The sequence below is a fragment of the Narcine bancroftii genome, chromosome 6 (assembly GCF_036971445.1).
Source record: "Narcine bancroftii isolate sNarBan1 chromosome 6, sNarBan1.hap1, whole genome shotgun sequence".
Classification (NCBI taxonomy): Eukaryota; Metazoa; Chordata; class Chondrichthyes; order Torpediniformes; family Narcinidae; genus Narcine; species Narcine bancroftii.
Genome location: NC_091474.1, coordinates 21,176,697 through 21,195,492, shown reverse-complemented (window position 1 = coordinate 21,195,492; position 18,796 = coordinate 21,176,697). Strand labels below are relative to the sequence as shown.

General features: G+C 41.0%; 1 long non-coding RNA gene across 1 annotated transcript; it reads left to right on the top strand.

The window, feature by feature from the left end:
- Positions 1–297: 297 nt before the first annotated feature.
- LOC138737448 (uncharacterized) lies at positions 298–15,956 on the top strand. The gene is made up of 4 exons (XR_011340930.1): positions 298–343; positions 8,634–8,843; positions 14,296–14,394; positions 15,852–15,956. It is a non-coding gene; the product is annotated as an uncharacterized lncRNA (long non-coding RNA).
- The last annotated feature ends 2,840 nt before the right edge of the window (positions 15,957–18,796 follow it).

The window sequence follows — 18,796 nt, the reverse complement described above, 5'->3', positions numbered from 1 at the left end:
CTCAGGTCAACAACATAGTTGGCATTGGTGAACTGAACTGAATTGGCTGTTTTTGTGCTATATAACTCCATGACTCTGAAGGGTTTATTTAGATAACTAGAGGCAGACAAAATTAAACAGGTACACTACCAGTGGCCAAGACCAGCCACTAATTTTTGTTGGAGATAGAGGGAGGATGAAACCTTTATCAGATTAACACCAGCAGAGGTTGACAGAATCAGAACCAGAATTTATTGTCATGAACATGTCACAAACTGCATTGTTTTGTGGCAGCTTCACAGTGCAAACATTTCTATGAGCCACATTTAAAAATAGTGCAAGAAAAAGAAAAAGACAAAGTGAGGTACAGTCTGCAGTTCATTGTTCATTCAGAAATCTGGTGGCAGAGGGGAAGAAGCTGTCCTTGTGCTGCTGAGTGCTTGTCTTCAGGCTCGTACCTTTTTCCCAATGGTAGCAGAGCGAAGATGGCATGGCCTGGATGGTGGGGGTCCTCGAGAATAAATGATAGACAATACTCCTGAGATCAAATGAGTTCACCGTAAAAAGAATAGAACAAAAGGAAGTGACCTTGTTGAAAAAGTAAAAACATACAAATGCTGGAGGACCTCAGCAGGTCATGCAGAGTCCATAGGAAGGAAAAATATTTTACCAATGTTTTGGGCCTGAGCTCTTCTTCTAGGTATGACCAGAAAGCAGGCAGGCACCTGATTGAAAGGCTGGGGTAGAAGGAAGGAGGGCAGGGGTTGGGGAGCAGAGGCCAACAGACAGAAGGAGCTAACTGGATATTGATAGGAGGGCAGGGGAGGAAAGGTGAGAATTGATTGGGGTTTGGGGCAGCTCTGGGAATATAGAGCTGGAGGAAAGAAGATGGAGGGAAAGGCAAAGAGAGAGAGACAGAGCTAAAGAAAATGAGAAATAGGGATGGGGAAGGGGAAGAACAAGGGTGTAGGGCTAACAGAAACTGGAGAGGACGATGTTAATGTCACCTGGTCGGAGGATCGCCAGCTGGAAGATGAGGTATTGTTCCTCCAATTTGCAGGTGGTCTCAGTCTATCAGTGCATGAGACCACGGACAGACTTGTACTCTCTCAATAAAACTAGGGACGACACCAGATATGGAGACACCAGAGGATGTCTTGAGAATATTGTAGCTCCTCCACAGTCCCCACAAGAAATGTAACAAATTGGGACCATCTCTGGAAGGAGGTCTTAATACATTGAAAACTTTGTGTCAAAATTAACCACACATCAACAGGATAGTTATTTGGAATGATTTTCTTCCTCTTGAGAATTTTCTTATTAAAGGAGGGTGTAACATATGTTCTAAATGTAATTTCATTTTACAGACAATAGTTGCTTTTTACTCCTGTTTTCCCTTTAAGAATTACTTTGGGTTACTAGCTCAGGGATAGTGCTGCAGTAAGGCTTGGTAAGAAGACACAAGGAATCTGGCGCAATAAACAATCCAGTGGTCTAGCACCATTGATTGGAGAAAATAAATGGTCAACATTTTAGGCTGAATCCCTTAATCAAGAGAAGGAATGCTCTAGAAGGAGGGTGCTTAGAAAGGAAAGTAGCCATAATGACACTGACTCACTTTGTGCGGTGATTAAAGTTAGACGTACAGCATAGTAACAGGCCCTTTTGACCCCCAGACTCATGCCGTCCAATTACAATCAATTGACTTAGAACCCCCAGATGTTTTGAAGGGTGGGAAGAAACCAGAGCACCCGACGGAAATCCACGCAGACACGGGGAGAATGTATAAACTCCTTACAGACAGTGCTGCATTTGAACCCTGTTTGCTGGCGCTGTAAGTGTTGTACTAACCACTACATGAACTGTGCTGCCCCAAAATAAAGGGAATAAGGGAGTTACTGAAATTGGTCAAGTTAAATCTCAAATTGGGGGAGGGACAATACTCACTGGATATAAGAATGATGGGAAATAATGTTATTGTTTACATTTATTCATTCTTGGGGGTAGGGGGCATGAGAATTATACTTTCACCCCTTAGTGTCATAAAAGGGAAAGGCTTATTGCCCTATGTCATGAGGTAGCCCTGCCTCAATGGTTTTGAAGTCACCAAACATGTCAGAATGGGGAAGAATGGCTGATTACCTTGTCTGAAGGAAACTAGTGAACAAAACATTATTTTAATAACAATTTGATAGTTTACATGAGCTCAATTACTAATAGCAGACATTTAATCCTGTATATATTGCTTAAGTTTATAGTCCCCCTTGGTGGGATTTGAGTTTAAATTGATCCTTAATAGCCTAGGGCTCAGATACCAATACCTTGGTTCTCCTGTGATAGCATCTGAGGAGGTTCCACTGGTAGGTTGGAATACTCAGCTCGGTTGGCTGTACTTTGGGTCATGAGACTCCTGTTCCTGAGCACAATAAATTCAGCAAATGCTATTTTGCTTAGCTAATTAATTTTTCCATCAGAACTTGGTGGGACTTTGGAATTTGAGGATCTTGGAGATTGGCAGAGGCAGAGCCATTGAATATACAGTAAAATCCCTTGTATCCGGAATTTAGCCAACCAGCAACCTTAAGCCATCGGCAGAAAAATCAAGGAAAATAAATGTTAAAAAATGAAATTGTAGGTAAAAACTATGTGGTTAAAATTGTAAGAATAAATATTCTCTGAAGTAATACATAATCCTTTGGTGAAGATGGGAGTAAATATTCAACCTTGGCTGTGCTTTGCTCATAGCAGCTGTTTGAATAAAGTTGTGTTTGAATGAAATGGCATTGCCCAGGATGAAGAGCTGGTTGACGCTGCTCACTGTTGGGGTGCCTCTCTTAAAGTGTCTCCTTTTCCCTGCTTAGTAAGAGTCACCCCAGTCAGAGGCTTTGTCTCTAAACCTGGGGGAGGGGGCGAAGGGGGAGGTGGGGTGTAATTATCTATAATGTTATTGCCTTTTGGGTGGCTCCATGGAGGAGGAGGAACCTGCAGATGTAGCAACAGTTAAATGTTTTCAAAGAATGTGACAAAAAATAAAATAAAGTAAAATACTTTAAGGTTTATATATTCATGCAAGTAAAGCTTGATCTGTATACGTCTAGTATCGTATTTTTGTCTAATCTTGATAACTGAAACATCAGTTATGTACTTTTAGCTTTGCTATATAAACTGCTTGACCTGCTGTTTTACTCCAGCTTTATGTTTTTACTATATTAGTATTTTTATCCTTTGGCTTTTAAACTATTTATACTTAATGCAGGTGTAATAGTTTGGCATTGTAAGAGTAAGCCTCAAGTAACCAGAAAATACACTCCTCCAGCATCTACCAATCCCACGGGTGCCAGATACCAGGGGTTTTACTGTATTGAGATCGAGATTCACAGACACTTTAATTACAAGAGAGTCAAGGGGAGAGAGTGGGATTGGATCGTCCATGACAAGGAGTGAAGTAGGCGCAAAGGGCCGATTGATCTGCTCCTGTCCTGTGTCCAGTCTGCCCTGCGGGACAGCTTGTTTGAAGCATATCCTCAGGGTCACATTGGTTTTATCGAATCAGAGATATTGTCACGGTCGGCAGCCGTTGATGACATAAGCAATGTGCATGGGGAGACGTGTTAAGCGTCAGTATATGGGTGATGGATCTCAGACGCAGGAGGAGAGTGAGAGCGTCAGGATCGCCCTTGTGGCAGTGAGCGATTTTAAGATTTGAAGCATGCAATGTTGTGTCTAGTGGTTCAAAAAAGAATGTTGACTTCATGTTGCGCTGAAAGAAACAAGTGAGTGCATTCTTTATTTGTTTTTAAGCTGTGATGAATCTGTCATTACAATATCTTCCTCACTGCCCCTTTGGTCCTTAACAAGCTTCTTTCATCTCCTTCCCAGTTTCAAGGAGGGTTCTTTGACCTGAAATATTAATTCTAATTCTGTTCCCACAGATGTGGCCTGACCTGTTGAGTACTTCTAGTATTTTCTATGCTTATTTTAGATGTTAAAAAGCCCTGTGAGAGAGTTATCCTGTCCTGTCCAATATGTTTTCCTCAAACAGCATCACTGAACTGACTAAATGATTATTGCCACTTTGCTGTTTGTACTCCTTAGCTGTGCACAAATCACCTCAACGCTGACTGGGAGATGGTTTCGCTTAGCACCTTCTCTCCATCCGCAACAGTAGAGGGGAACTCCCAGTGGCCAACCATTTCAGTTCTGTACCTGGTACCTTCTCTCTGTCTGCAACAGTAGCGGGGACCTCCCAGTGGCCAATCATTTCAATCCTGTGCCTCACTCCTGCGCCAACATGTCTGTTCATGGCCTGATGAACTGCCAGATTGAGTCCACCTGAATATTGGAGGAGTGTCACCTAATATTCCATTTAGGCACTCTCCAAATAAATGACATTAACATCAACATCTCCAGTTTCTGCTAAACTACTCCTCTTTCTACCTCTCTACCCATCCCTCAGTCGCCCAACTTCCATCCCCATCCATTTCCATTCAGAAAATTATTCCCTTACTCTATTTTCTCTTGTACCCATATCCACTTGTGTCCTCTGGCGTGGGACCTGTGCTCCTGTGCTCCTCTCCATGCCCCTAACCCATTATTTTCATTTGTGCGCCTTCCTGCTTTGATGAAAGACTCAGGCCCGAAACATTGGATATGTATCTTTATCTTTGCTGCGTAAAGAACACTCTGTGACTTACTGAGTATTTCCAGCAGCTTTGTGTAAACTATAATCACAGAGTCTGCAGACTTTGTTTAACACATATTACCTGTTGGGTTTTACATATTGCAGCGGTACTTACACCCCAAAGTGCTTCAGTGAATGTAAAATGCTTTGGAATATCCTGGTAGAGAAGTGAAAAGTGCTATATAAATTCAAGAGCTAAAAATTCAAGGCCTCTCTACCCCCCCCCCCCCCACCCCCACCCCACCCCGGCAACTGGATCCTTGACTTGCTCATTGGAAGACCACTGCCAGTATGAATTGAAAACAATGACTCTTCCTCACTGATCATCAACACAAGGATGCGTGCTTAGCCCATAGCTCTTTTCTTTATACACCCACTACTGTGGGACCAAGCACAAGTTCAATGCCGGCTATAAGTTTGCCAATGACACCACAGTTGTTGGCAGAATCACAAACAGTAATGAGAAAGCGTACAGGAGGGAGATAGATCAGCTCGTTGAATAGTGTAATGACAACAACCTTGCGCTCATCATTAGCAAAACCAAGGAGATGATTGTGAACTTCAGGAGGAAGAACAAGGAACACAACCCAGTCCTCATTGATGGCTCAGTGGTGGAGAGGGTCAAGAACGTCAAATTCTTGGTTGTCCACACCTCCGAGGATCTTTGTCTTGGAGCCTCCACGTTGGTGCAATCACAACAAAGACTTACCTTTGTGAACTGTTTGTGGAGATTCACTGAAGACTCTCGTAAACATCTACAGGTGTACTGTGGAGAGCATTCTGGCTGGTTGCATCAATGCCTGGTACGGAGGCATCAACTCTCAGGACAAGAATAAACTCAAGAGGGTTGTTAACTCGACCTGAGACATTACAGGCACCAGACTTCACTCCATTGAGGACATTAACATGAGGTGGTGTCTTAAAAAGCACCCTCTATCCTCAAAGTTCCCCACCACCCAGACTATGCCCTCTTCACTCTGCTACCATCGGGAAAAAGGTGCAGGAGCCTAAAGACGAGCCCAAGGACAGCTTCTTCCCCGCTGCTATCAGATTCCTGAATAATCAATGAACCAAAGGCACTGCCTTACCTTTCATGCACTGTTATTGTTATTATTAATTAATTAATTTTTTTTATATAGTAATGTCTTAATATGGCTATAATATGTATGATTCTGCCAAAAAAAACGCAAATTTCATGACTCGTTCATGACAATAAATCCTGATTCTGATTCTGACCTTCTTTTATTCAATACACTCCATAATAACCGTTGAAGGTGTCATTCTTCCAGAGCCTGGACATCAATCAAATATGCCCAATGAAACCCCAAAAGAGTTAAAGCATATGACTCTTCATGAGAACAGTCTGCCTCAACCATGATGAATCTGATTGGTATCATTCCACCTCACACAGCCTGATCAATATGGGTTCACAGTGACTGGAAAAGCCACACACTTCTGTGAGCTGCACTAGAAATGATACTCAATTTGTCTCTCGGTGTTGTGTTCAGAATAGGTTTGATGGGTTCAAAGAGAATCAAGTTTGAACATGTGTTATGATCAACCAGTGGTTTTTATTTACACACAGGGGAATTCACAAAAAGGACACACATTCACAGATTTAGATGCACAGCAACAATACACAAGTAACTGTACATCAGATGCAGATGAATCACTGGTAAACATTCCCAACTCCTGATTGGGAATGCCCATCCACCCTCAGGCACAGCACACTAATGAACAGTATATTAATTACAACTAACAAATATATCAAGTGAACCTAGTCTCCAGCATTGACCATGGCTCGGGATCTGGGATGGGTCCATTGCAACCAGTCCTCTGGTGGAGCCCATGGCCTGCAGCCTGGACTTCAGTGATGGTCTTGAGTGATGGAGAAACTCAGCAGGTCAATAAGTGTCCTTTAAACTGTATAGCAAAGATAAAAATCAATAACCTACGTTTCAGGCTTAAGTCCTTCATTAAGGTATGTGGTTGAGGAGTCTGATGGTGGAGGGGTAGCAGCTGTTCCTGAAACTGGTGGTGTGAGTCTTGTGGCACCTGTACCTTTTCCTGATGGTAGCAGCGAGAACAGAGCATGTGCTGGGTGGTGAGGGTCTTTGATGATAGCTGTTGTTGCCCAGCATTCCCCATAGATGTTCTTGATGGTGGGAAGTGGATTGCCTATGATATCCTGGGCTGTGTCCATTACCTTTTGCTGGGCTTTGTGCTTGGGTTCTTTGTGTTTCCATACCAGAATATCATGCAGCCAGTCAGCACACTTTCCATCACACATCTGTAGAAATTTATCATGGTTTCTGATGTCATACTAAACCTCTGCAAAATCCTGGGGGAAGTAAAGGCGCTGACATGCTTTCTTCACGATGTCATTATTATGTTGGCTCCAGGAACGATCACCAAAATAGTGACTCGCAAGAACTTACATTTGCTCACCCTCTCCATCTCTGATCCCCCAATAATCCCTGAATTGTACACATCTTGTTTTCCCTTCCTGAAGTCAACAATCAGCTTCTTGGTTTTGATGATATTGAAAACTTGGCTGAATAGTGCACCAACAAAAACCTCGCACTCAATCTCCCTCCTGTATGCAGAATCTTCTCCTCTCTTTAAACAACCCACAACCATGGTATTGTCAGCAAATTTGTAGTTGGTGTTGTTTTTGTATAGGTTGTAGGTGTAAAGCGAGTAGAGCAGGGGCTAAGAACGTACCTGTGGTGCTCTGGTATTGATGGAGACTGTGGAGGAGATGTTCTTACCAATCCTCACTGATTGTGGTCTGTGAGCGAGGGAATCAATGATCCAATTGCACAATGGGGTGTTGAGCCCCAGGTCTTGGAGCTGATGATCAGTTTTGAGGGTTTGATGGTGTTAAATGCTGTATTGTAGTCAATAAAGAGCATTCTGATGTATGCATCTTTGTGATCCAGGTGTTCAAGGTTGCTAGAGGAAGCGAGGTTACCAGAAGAAGTGAGGGAAGAGATTGCTGGGGCATTGGCAATTGTCTTTGCAGCTTCCCTGGCCATGTGTGGTGATGGAGGATTGAGGAAAGACATTTGTAGTTCCCTTGTTCAAAAAAGTTAATAGGGAGAATCTGGGAATTATAGACCAGTGAGTCTTACATCAGTGGAGGTGAAACTATTGGAGAGGATTCTTAGGGGTAGGATTTATGAATATTCAGAAGCATTGTCTTCTCAAGAATAGCTAGCATGGCTTTTTTTAGGGGCAGGTCGTGCCTCACGGTGCAAATCCATAGATCTCTCAAGGTTGCCACATAGGGTAGTTAAGAAGGCTTAAGGTATTTTGGCCTTCATTCTTTGGGGTATTGAGTTGAAGAATCATGAGGTAATATTGCAGCTCTATAAAAACCTTTGTCAGTTCTGGTCTCCTCATGACTGAAAGGATATAGAAGCTATGGAGAGGGCGCAGGGATTTATCAGGATCTTCCCTGGATTGGAGAACATGTCTTATGGGGCAAGGTTAACTGAGCTAAGTGCTTTTCTCTTTGGAGCGAAGAAGGATGAGAGGTGACTTGATAAAAGTCTGCGTGATTATGAGATGCAGATAGGGTGGACAGTCAACACTTTTTTCCCAGGGGCGACAGTAGCGAATACCAGAGGACATCTGCGTCAGGCTCCTCTGAACCTACCTCTTTGACAATATATTTGCCCATGTTCCATATTTTCTCTCTTCTGTTAATACATGGAAAATATGTTTATTTATAATTTGAAAAAAGCATGCAGAATGATAGAAAAATATATAGTGTGTAAATTAATGTGATAGATGGGGGCAGGATATTGGAAGTTCATTCATGGAGGAACCTGACAGCTGATATTGTAACTTGTGCCAATACATCCATCAGCCCTATGTCCCCTGGCAAACATTGGTACCTAGTAGAACTGTGAAAGATGCTTTATAAATTTTCATTCTCATTCTCAATTTTATTTACAAATCTCTCCAGGATAAATGCTTTTTTCCGGTCTTGAACATTCCTGATTTTAATCACAGAACTATAAAGCTTGAGATATGAGATCAAATCCTGCCAAAAGAGACTGGGAAATATGAATTCAAGAAATTAAATAAATGCAGAAATAAAAAAGGAAATCGTTAATGGTGATGAGGGAATTACTGGATTGTTGTAAAAGTTATCTGGTTCATTAATGTCCTTCAGGTAAGGAAATCAGCTATTCTTACATTGGCATTCTTGTGACCTCGAACACATAATAACGCGATCAATCCTTTACTGCTCTTTGAATTCCATGTTCTTGACTTCCTATTTGCCGCAATCTGGAATTGTCTCCCTGAACATCTATTCTCCCATTTCCTGGAAACCTCCTCAATCAAGCCTGATTCCTTCTTCTCGTTACTATGTTAGAAAATGTTTCTATGAAGCAACTTGAGACATTTAACTGGATAGAAGCTGCTATATAAATGCATAATAGTTGTTTGCAGAAAGGTGTTGTGTTATAGACAACTGAAATTAATGCACAGGCCAGGCCTGAAAGGGTTAAGGGTCTAGCAAATACCAATATAAAAGACGATATAGTCATGATAATTAGTTCATGTCTAAATACAGGGTTTTATGATAGAGCTGGTAATGGCTCCATTATCCAAGCATACCAATTAAACAGAGTTTCCTTTTACACAATGGTAATTAACCAAAAAGCTCTTAGAGTAAAAAAATGATGCTGCTTCTGGATGGCTGTTCAAAGAGCCATTACAATCCTGAAGCTGAATTTAAACCAATTACCCCAATTTCTTACAACCAGCTTCCATAATGGGTTATTGGAAATCTTTATGTTCCCATTCGGAGCAAGTAAGTTGGCAGTGAGGGAGAAGAAAATCGACCAAAAATTATAGGTATATAAGATTATGAGGGGCTTAGATAAGGTGAACAGCCTGCACCTTTTTTTCTGGGGTGACCAAAGCAAATACCAGAAGGCATCTGTTCAAGGCGAATGGAAGGTTCAAGGAAAATGTCAGTTTTTTACTCAGAGTGTGGTGGTTGTCTGGCCTGTCAAACCTGGTCCACCATTCAATGAGATCATGGCTAATCTGATGATAGCCTCATCTCCACCTACCTGCCTTTTCCCCATATCCCTTAATTCCCCTACTATGTAAAAATCTATTGAACCTAGTCTTCAAAATATTTATTGAGATACTTCAAAGGGGAATGAATTCCATAGATTCATCACCACTCTGGGAGAAGCAGTTCCTCCTCAAATCCATTACCCTGAATTTTGAGGCTAAGTCCCCTAGTTCTAGTTCCCCCCCCCACCCCCAACCCCACCAATGGGAATAACTTACCTATTTCTATCTTACCTATGTCTTTTATAATTTTATATGTTTGTGGTGGCTCATACAATAGGGACATTCAAAAGACTCTTAGAGAGGCACATGAATGTAAGAAAAATAGAGGTAGGGAAAAACTAGATTGTTGTTATGTTTCCATAGGCTGGCAAAACATCATGGGCTGAAGGGCCTGTTCTATGCTGTAATGCTCTATGTTCTATGTTCTAAAAATTGAGTTTACAAGAATCCTCTCCAATAGTTTCACCTCCACTGATGTAAGACTCACTGGTCTATAATTCCCAAATTCTCCCTATTAACTTTTTTGAACAAGGGAACTACAAATGTCTTTCCTCAATCCTCCATTACCACACATGGCCAGGGAAGCTGCAAAGACAATTGCCAATGCCCCAGCAATCTCTTCCCTCACTTCTTCTGGTAACCTCGCTTCCTCTAGCAACCTTGAACACCTGGAGAGCAAAGATGCATACATCAGAATGCTCTTTATTGACTGCCTCTCCTTTCTCCAGGGGGTTTGGTGTGAATCCTGCATACAAGATTTACAAAGGAGAGACAGAAGCTTAGTTCTACTTCTAACCCGTGGCAGGTTCCGGAGGTCAGTTCTGTAGCTATGACATGCTTGGCATGATGCCCAATAACTCCCTGCCCCAGGGCAGTAAGCAGCTGGGATCAGGAAGGTTTTACATTGGGCGTGGCTGAGGACAGTTGTGTAGACCAAGTTGTAGGGGCACCAGTCAAAACAATACTCAGACTTGTGCTTTTCTGTCCTGGGGTACTGATATCAGTGTGGCTGCATATTGAATCCTGGAGGAAGGGGAGGATTTAAAGGGGATCTGAAGGGCAGGATTTTCACATAGGTGTATGGAACCTACCACATGGGACGAGCTGCCAGGGGAACCAATAGAGGTGGGGTCAATGATTATTAAAAGGCATTTGGATAGGAAAGGGTTAAAGGGGTGTAGGCAAATCACACACAAATAGATTATCCAGGTTGGAAATTTGGTGGGCATGAGGAGGCTGTGCTGAAGGGTCTTGACTTGCTTCATGTCCCTGTGACACTAATTACAGGATGGTTAGAACTCATGAGAATACTGTTTGGCTAACTGAGACAATGCTGGCTCTATACAAGAACAATCCAACTCATCCCATTGTAGTGCACGCCAAAAGAATCAAAACCTTGTTGCTCCAAACCAAGGCTTTTGTTAACTAGAGGACTGGAGTGTATCACATGTAGGTCGACCAGTCTAGAATGATCTGGGTCTGGCTAGGACCTGCCAGTAGGTGTGGCTATGCTCTCAGCTAATCACAACCATCCTATACCGCAATATATGCATATACACATTGGTGATAGAATCCGTACTATCACACCCATTCCCTTGCCTTCTCTCCAATTTTTTTCCCTTAGAATCATTTATCACATTGGCAGTTGCATTCCACCTTTGGCTGCGCATTCCAGATTCAAACCACTCACCAAATAGCATAATGAGTAGATCCTTTTGAACAACACTGCCTTTGACCTAAGTGGAATGGAATGGAATCACCAAGGGTTGATCCAGATTCAGCCATTAGGACTAAATGTGAAGATTACCTTGAGTCCAAAATGGTTTTGTATTGATCAGGAACTACATAAAAACCCTAGTATCTGGAATTCAAGCAAATGGCAAAAAAGACTTTCGAGGAAAATAAACAATAAACAAAAGAAAAAATAATAGGTAAAATATTTATGTTTAAAATTGTAAAAGAAAATATTCTCAGAACCATAGAAACATAGAACATTACAGCATAGATATAGGCCCCTTCAGCCCTTCTAGTCTGCGCCAAAACAATTTTTTGCCTAGTTCCACTGACCAGCACCCACTTCATAGCCCTCCATTCCGCTCCCATTCATGTACCTGTCAAAATTCTTCTTAAATATTAAAATTGAGCCCTCATTCGCCACTTCAGCTTGTTCCACACTCCCATCACTCTTTGTGTGAAAAAGTTTCCCCCTCATTTTCTCACTAAATGTTTCCCCTTTCACCCTTAACATTTGTCCTCTGGCTTGTATCACATCTTCTCTCAGCCTATTCCACTCATAATTTTAAATACTTCAATCAAATCTCCCCTAATTCTTCTACAGTCCAGGGAATAAAGTCATAACCTATTTAACCTTTCCCTGTAACTCAGTTCCTGAAGTCTGGGCAACATCCTAGTAAATCATCTCTCCACTCTTTCTATCTTATTGATATCTTTCTTTGTGTGTGGAGGAAACATGGCCTCCCTGCCTGTCTGGCATGTGTGTATTGCAGGTGGTAATGTGTCCTTCCTGTCTGAAACTTATTTGGAAGTCACATCAACTGTCAATCAAGTTTGGACTCTGGCCACCTTGTCATTAGCTAATTTAAATCACCAAGGGTCATTATTGACTAGAATCAAAGATTAGCACTGTATTTAAAACCAATGTACAGCACATTCTTTCTCTCTGCCTCATAGTCCAAGCCCTGGATGTCACTCCATGCCAGGTTACTTCTGTGGGCATTGCTCAAAGTGTCATGGGTAAGGTGTGCATTACACTGAAGCTGAGCTGTAGTATTGCAATAGATCAATACTTGCAGAGAGCCTCACCCCCATTGGTATAGGAAACCAGTTAAGTATAAGAGTCCCTGTTTGTAATGTGTGTATTCAAGAGTGTGAGCGTGTCTAGTATAGGTTCGCTATTGACGGAGTCCAACCTAGGTCTGAGATGAATGTCTATATTGTTGCTTAAGTGAAATAATAATCGAGTACCATTTAACAATCTTTCCTGCTTGCCACCTTTGTCTTGAGTAAAGTTTCGTGTGATTGTAACAGTTAGTCCTGACTCGTATCTCTGTGAACCCACAGAGATACACGACAGTCCTGTAATTAGGTGACGAAAACTCCATACAATATTTCAGTTTTGGCCTCGCCAATGTTTTATTCAAACTTACATAACATTTCAATTCCTATACTCAATACTTTGATTTATGAAGGCCAATATGCCAAAAACTCTCTTTCCACCCTTTTCCACCTGCAACACCACTTTCAGGGAATTATGTATCTGTATTTTCACATCCTTCTGTTCTACCGCACTCCTTAGTGCCCTACCATTTATTGTAAATGCCCTTTTTTGGTTTGCCCTTCTAAAGTGCTACACCTCACACGTGTCTGCATTAAATTCCATCTGCCACTTTTTATTCTCTTTTACCAGTCGGTCCAGATCCCCGCAAGTTTTAAAAACCTTCTGTGTCCACAACAATGAAGTTACACTTAAATCTTTGGTAAAAATGGGAGAAAGAGTTCAGTCAGTGGAGAGTCTTGGTCATGCTTGAATAAAGTTTGAATAAAGTTGTGTTTGAATAAAATGCTGTTGCTCAAGATGAAGAGCTGGTTGATGCCAATTGCCATTGGGGTGACTCTCTTAAAGTTTCTCTTTATCTCTGTTTAGTAAGAGATGACCCGATCAGAGCCTTTATCTGTAAACTTAGGGGAGGGAGAGTTAAATATCTATAATGTTAATCATTTTTCGAGCTGCTCTGTGGAGGGGGAGGAACCTGCAGATGCAATGACAGTTAAATGTTTTCAAAGAATGTGACTGAAAATTGAGTAAAATGCTTTAAGCTTTATATATTCACACAAGTGAAGTTTGTTCAGTGTAAATATAGTATAACATTTTTGTCTTTTGAACTAGTTATCCTTAATGTAGGTGCATTGCAAGTGTAAGTCTCAAGCAACTGGAAATACAATATACTTATCCAGCATCTACCAATCCCCAAAGGTGCAGAATATGAGGAGTTTTACTGTAGTTATAAAATAATTATTTAAAGTTTGGAAAACCACCAACTAGAACTGGTTTGCTAGGCTAATGTAGATCAACTTTTTGGTGTCTCATTTCCTTCAAGAGCTGTCAGTCAGAATCTTACCTATATTTGCGTGAAAATTGGCCCTGCAGGTTTTAAATTATGCGGATTAATCCCAATTTAATTAACTAATTTAGCATGCAAGCACAATTAGTAATTGACATAATTCATTACACATTGCTGGGTTTTGCATTTACCCTCAGAAATGTCAGAAAATCTGGACTTTTTCAAATATATTTATAAGCTATTCCCCCCACCCCCCCCCCCCCCAACCCTGAACATGCTTGCAGACTCCTGCAGTTTCTTTTATTTTGCATAGTGCTGCAAACACATTAGGAATAGAGCTGACATATTGAAAATCTGGAGAGAGTCAAAGGAATCTTCAGTAACAATAACAAGACAAAAGGTTGCATTTGAAATGGACTTATAATTAATGATGAATCTCTTTATAAGCAGATGTCCCATGGCATTGCTGGAAGAACACATTGAAGGGTGACATCTGAAATGTGACAAGGAAGAACAAAATGCATTCAGTGAATGTATGCTAAATTACAGGTGTGCAGCTTCCGATGATTCTCCCTCTCAATACCTCGTATACTTTTGTAGATCTATCAGATCATTCCTCAGCTTCCTTTGCTTCAGGGACAACAAGCCCAACCTATCCAATTTATCCTTATAACTAAAGACATCCACTCAAGCTACATCCTGGTTCGTCTCCTCTGAACTCTTTGGCTGTGACCCGAGCTGCACTCAATGCTCCAATTGTAGTCAAAATGATCTTTTGGAAAGCTGCTGTATAAGGTCCCAATTCTAACTATACAGGTAAACGTGTCATACACCTACCTGTATTGCCACTTGCGGAGAATGATGGATGAGCCTCAAGGTCTCTCCATTTCTTGGTGCCGTTTTATTTACTACATATGTCCTGTCTTATTTGACTTCCAAAATACATCGCCTTCACTTGTTCAGATTCAATTCCACCTGTCAATGCTCCCCCCAATGTTTCATCGGACCTATCACCTACTGTAGACTTAGACCACCCAAACTTCCTCACTTCATATCGTCGCAAACTTTTGTGTCACCTGCAAATATACTCATAATATGTCTAACATTCACACCTGAGTTATTTTTTTTGACATATATACCACAAAAACACAGTTCCCAGCAGTGTTCTCTGCCATCTACCTCTGGTCGCAGACTTCCAATCGGTAAAATATTTCTCCACAGCCACTCTCCTAGAACCATATCACTTTGAATCCAATTAGTCAGTTGGCCTTGGATCGCAAATGCCTTAACCTTCTGGTCAAGATTAGCAGGGAGCACTGTGAGTGGCATGACTCTATGACAATTGCAATGACGTATCGACGTCGTCTTTCCATAATCAATCTAATAATACACTGGCCAGTTTGCATTGGGAATGTTGGTTGAAGCACAAATGTGGGCTGGGAATCCAGGAAGTGCTCACAATTCTCTTCAGAAAACAGTAGTAATGCACTCTTGGTGTTCAGCTTACAGATCAGATAAGTCATTGGTTTAATGAAAGCATCCCATTGCAACTGGAAGGTGGGTCCAACTCTCCAGAGCAAAACCTTCTGATAGAGAGGTGGAAGTGCTATCAACAAGACCACAGCTGTGATGAGCTTGTATCTGACTCCTTAAAAGAACAAGTAGTGTGAGTGTTAAGCAAACAATAAGGAAAAATAGTTTTCATTCTTCCCCACTGGCGTTCTTACAACTGACCTCATTCTCCTCGCTACAGTCCATATCCTACATTAAGAAATGTGTTTGTTTTAATTAACTCTTGTCTATGAAGTGTGGTAAGGAAGCTATGATCATAATTTGTATAGTGCAGGGAATATAATGAGGACAAGCAGGTTATTTGAGAACAGCTATAAATGAAATGCTTTTACTCTTTGTTGATGCTTCAGGCTAAAATTAATCACCCTAATTTGCTGAAAAGTGTATTGAATAGTTCATGGCTGTGTTTCTTTTTCATTCGTTGCATGGTTCAGCTGGAGACAGACCTTAACTCTTGAAAGACAGTCACCATCCAGTGCAGGAATCCTGCATGACAGAGATACCCCTGCTATTTGGTGATTGCAAGAAACGTAACCAAGAGAATTCCTGCTTTGTGAATGACCTCAATAAATTTCATGATGCCACTTGGAATGCATTGATCATTTTGTTTCATTTAAAACATGGCATGCTTCTTTTAAAATAAAATCAGATTTTGAAACAAAAATATTTTTGTTAATACCATGCTTCCTGGAGCAGATTTTTAAAAGAGATAATCAACAAAATAAATACAGCACAGATTAAGTGTGAAATGATAAAGGTTCCTTCTTTAAGTCGAGTGTGTTATTATATTGCTTCTTATCAAATCAGCTCCTTAAATTCTCTCCTCAATCTTCACTTCCCCGTTTCCTTTCCCATCTTTCAACACAATCTTGCTTATTTGGGAGAGTTCAATGTGTCATCTTGTTGACCAAGGTGTTTGAGGTTGTGAAAGATAGCAGCCACAGCCCCATACATCACAGGGAAAACTCTCCCCACCATCAAGAAAATCTCCATCTCCATCAGAGAGTAACACAAATCATCCAAGACTTACTCTGTTCTCGCTGCTGCTGTCAGGAAAGAGGTATACGTGCCACAAAACTCGTACCATCAAGTTTAGGAACAATTGTTACCCCTCCACCATCAGACTTCTGAACAACAAATGGAGATTCATTTAAGGGTGCTTATTTTCAGATTTCAGGTTACAGATTTATTGTCAGAGTACATAAATGACATCACATACAACCCTGAGATTCTTTTTTCCTGTGGGCGCAGCAGAATTACCACTAATTGGTAATGCAAAAATAAACTGTACATAGCATAAGCATGTAAACAAACAAAGACATGTAAACAGATAACAAATGTAAACAAACTGACTGTGCAATACAGAGAGACCAAAGGAAATCAATAAAGTGCACAAGTAAATGAGTCTCTGTTTGACTTTGTTGTTGAGGAGTCTGATGGTGGAGGTGTAGCAGGTGTTCCTGAACCTGATGGTGTGAGTCTTCTAGCACCTAGACCTCTTTCTTGATGGCAGCAACAAGGAACAGTGTGTGTGCTGAGTGGTGTGGACCTTGGATGATTGCTGCTGCTCTCCAATAGCAATGTTCTTATAGATGTACTTAATATTTTACACATTATTTATTATTGAATATTTATTTTCTGTATTGCACAAGCAGGTTGCTTACATTTCATTCTTTTGTATACATATCTTTTCTTGAGTCTAGTTTTTTTTTTGCACTACTGATAAATAGAAATTTTGTCTGGTGATACAGGAAAAAGAATCTCAGGGTTATATGTAATGTCATGCATATACTTTGACAACACATTTGAACTTCGAACTTTGATGTTCAATTGAAAATAAAACTGATGCCATAATACGATCAAAATGAAGTTTTCATCCACTGTTGGTCCCGCCACTGCATGAGAATTGTAAACAGATAAATGATAAGATTTATCTTTGGTCATTGCATATTTACAGATCTTTGGAATTTAAAGATAGTTTCTTCAGTTCTGATGGTAAAGAGGGTGAACAGCCTCTGAGGATGTTACCCACTGAGGAGGTAATATTCTTCACCCACAGTGCACAGACATACATAATACACAGCACATAATAACCCCATATAAACACAAAGATATGATGAAAATAAATATATATTATTATTTTTGAATAATTTACTTGGTTGCAAGATATTGTGCATCAGTCTCTCAGACACTGATTCATCTCATCATTGACTGAAAACTAACTTTTTTTCTCTCTTCCTCAAAGCTAACAAAGGGTTTCGCACCTGAGCTGTCAAATCCATTTCATTTTCCACAAATGCTGCCTGACCTGCTAAGTTTTAATTATAGAATTTCCGCATTTACAGCTTCTTATTTAATTTTGCCCACAGTAGAGGTTGAAATTCTGGAAGGAGCACACATCTACTGTGTTTCTGATCGATTTAACCCCTGTCTTAAAGTTGCACATGGGGCTGGTTGAGCACATATGATTTCAGATCCCCTCCAACATTACATTAGCCAAAGTGCCACAATTAGGATTTTGGTTAGTGCAACGCTAACACAGTGTTCAAATCCGACGTGGTATGTAAGGAGTTTGTATGTTCTCCCTGTGTCTATTTGGGTTTCCTCCAGATGCTCTAGTTTCCTTTCACCCTCCAAAACATACAGGGTTGCTGGTTAATTTGGCTGTAATTTGGTGGCCAGCTTAGGCTTCTATCATGTTGTAATTTTTTTTTAAATTGAAAGAAATAATCAACCAAGAAGTTGTTTGACATTTTGGAGGTGTGTACATGTCAATTCAGACACTGGAAAGTTTAAATTTCTGTTCAGGTTCCTTAATTCTGTGTCTAGGGAGAATTTTGGGCCTCAAGATAACTCACACCCCTTACCTAGCACCTGTCCTGAAAACAACTCCTGTGAAAGTAATGGATGTTATGAAAGCACACAGAAATGCTGGAGGAACTCAGCCGGTTCCACAGTGACCGTAGGAGGGTAAAGACCTTGGCTCTTCAAGGTATGAGCAAACAGTAGGGAGGAACTTGAATAAAAAGACTGGGATAGGAGGGAGGAAAGGAGAGCGGTGGGGGGGGGGGTGTGGGCATAGGCCAGTAGACAAAAAGAGATAACTGAATGTGGATAGGACAGGAGAGGAAAGGTGAGAATTTATCGGGGGAGGCATGTGGCTCTGAAAGCAGAGGTGGAGCAAAGGAGACAGAAGAAGGGGTCAGGCCTGAAACATTGGTAAAATATCTTTACCTCATATGGATGCTGCGAGACCGGCTGAGTTCCTCCAGCATTTCTGTGTGCTTTTATAAGACATCTATTACTATCTCGGCTGCACCATTTCATCAGATGCAAAGATCGACAACGAGATAGACAACAGACTCGCCAAGGCAAATAG